The 2,500-nt window shown below is 37.4% G+C and overlaps 1 protein-coding gene across 15 annotated transcripts in view; it reads left to right on the forward strand.

The window, feature by feature from the left end:
* The window catches only part of ptk2aa (protein tyrosine kinase 2aa), an 82,844-nt gene that overhangs the window by 43,099 nt on the left and 37,245 nt on the right, over positions 1 to 2,500 (forward strand). The window lies entirely within an intron of this gene.

Raw genomic sequence — 2,500 nt, forward strand, 5'->3', positions numbered from 1 at the left:
GCATGATCAGCTTATGTGAGCATGATAATTTTAAGGGTTTTCTAAAACTAATTTCAACAACAAGTCCACAGTACTCATTATAATTGTCAGATTTATTTCATTTTTTTACACCCAAATTTTTTATACAAGCAGTAAAACGTAATTCTCTGGAAATTAAATAAATTCAGGTTCGTGGCTTTTCTTTGCATCACATACATTTGAATTCAAACCGGGCGGCCGCTGGTTTCCTGGTCTTAGCTGGACCGGTCTAGTCAGGCTGGTTTTATGCGGGTTGGCTCAAACCAGAATGTGATCATCATTATCTCGTGATATAAGGGCATGGTCTGAATGACAAACATCCCACGATGCCGTGCGGGACGGGAGGGCCGGTGGTTGCCATGGCGATGCTCTTGCGATCGTCTCATTGGTGGAGGAGTGTTTGAATCCATCCTCCTTTAAATGAGCGCCTGCTGCCGGCCTGGTCTTTGTCCGTGTCCGCGATGTGTCCGTTTCATTTTATCCGAGTCTGTGAGTTATTCCCTCACAGATGGCATTTTTATGTCACCTCGTCTCTACCCACAATGCAGCAGGGGAGCCGTCGGACCGAGAGGCAGCTGCGCGTCCATTCAGCGCCCAGCAGCTTTTGTTCTGTCGCTCACAGAGAAAGTCCCGCCTTTTTACTGCCCCGTACACAAGCTGTGTAAGACACACTTGATTGCCTCAAAAAACCTGAAGGTTTTATGGATCTGATTTGCGTTTTTTTACATCCTGAGGCCCAGACCGGCACAAAACCTTCAGTCTGACACGGCCGGAATAAAATCTTTTAGGGCTGGATTCCTCTGAAACCCAACAGTTTCTGCAATAACTTAGGAATTTGTGTAATTTTGCTTTTTATTGAGAATTAAGACTCAAATAAAGGTTTCGTGGTCATGAACGTCAAAAACCTTGTTAGATTTAGTGATTTCAGCAGCACGGGAACCTGATAGATTTAACGCTCGCTGCCGTTCAGAGTAACATTTATTCAGTTTTTTAAAGAAATTAATCATTTTATTCGGCCAGGATGCATCAAACTGATCAAAAGGCGTCTATAATGTTGCGAAATATTTCTGTTTCAAATAAATGCGGAGCTCTCTATTCATCGAAGAACCCTGAAAACTAAAATTTAAAGCACCGCTGTTTTTAACGTATCAATGAGCAACACCCTTAGCAACCACCCTTAGCAACATAAATAGTCAATAATACAGCATAAAACGGTTCTGTGTATTATGTTTGTCTGTTATTCGTTTAATGAAGTAAGAGTGGTCTTATGTTGCGTCTTTAATTTTTAATTTTGACGAACTTGCCTAAAAATATTAAATATATTTACGTTTTAATACTTTGTTTTGTGTGGTAACCGTTTTATAAAAGCAATAAGGCACTTGAGGCAGTCTCTTGTACCTTATTGCACCATATATTTGTGTGTGTGTGTGTGTGTATATATATTATACAGTATGTATATTTTTGGCATTTAGAAAAAAAAAAAATAATAATAATAAAAATAAAAAAAAATATATATATATATATATATATATATATATATTATTTTTTTCTAAATGCAAAAAAAAAATTAACTATTTTATATATATATATATATATATATATATATATATATATATATATATATATATATATATATATATATATATATATATATGGCATTTAGAAAAACTAATATATATTATTTTATTTTTTCACACATATTCACACACATTTTTTTCTAAATGCCAAAAAATATTTATATTACATAATAAACATACACAGTACATCTGTTACTATTTATAGATATCCATGTAAGTTCTGGTTTTTCTGAATGGGTTGAGGCTGGATTTATAGTGAAAGTACTTAATGAACATGTTTAAAGGGTTCAACCAAGATCGCTTTTAGAGGCTTTTGCGTATATTTTGGCCAGAATTATTATTGTTTATTAATTTATTTTGCTGCGTAGTGTAGCTTCCCAGCATTTGTGGTTAGACATGTTGGCCGATAGGATTCTGCTTTGAGTCTAGTTCTGTTTTGAGATCAGTTTTAATTGTTAGTGAAGAAGAACTCGACGTTCAGAAGCGCTCTCGAGATTCCATCGTTTCCTCAGGAAAAGCACCGAAGGATCATTTCCTCTGGAGTTTCAGCAGGAGACCCTTCAAATGAAGGAGCTGTACGGTTACAGACTGTGAAAAAGATCAGAGCTCACGCTGGAAAGAGCACTAATACTGACCTGACACTGATTTATGAGCCTTTCATTCTGCAGCCGTCATCAGCTGTGTGTTTGGAATCAGAATCACTCTAGTATTGATTGTTCGGAGCACACACACACACACACACAAGCACACACACGCACACACACACACACACACACACACACACACACACACACACACACACACACACACACACACACACACACACACACACACACACACACACACACACACACACACACACACACACACACACACACACACACACACACACACACACACACACA

This window comes from Puntigrus tetrazona, unplaced genomic scaffold (assembly GCF_018831695.1).
Source record: "Puntigrus tetrazona isolate hp1 unplaced genomic scaffold, ASM1883169v1 S000000746, whole genome shotgun sequence".
Taxonomy (NCBI): Eukaryota; Metazoa; Chordata; class Actinopteri; order Cypriniformes; family Cyprinidae; genus Puntigrus; species Puntigrus tetrazona.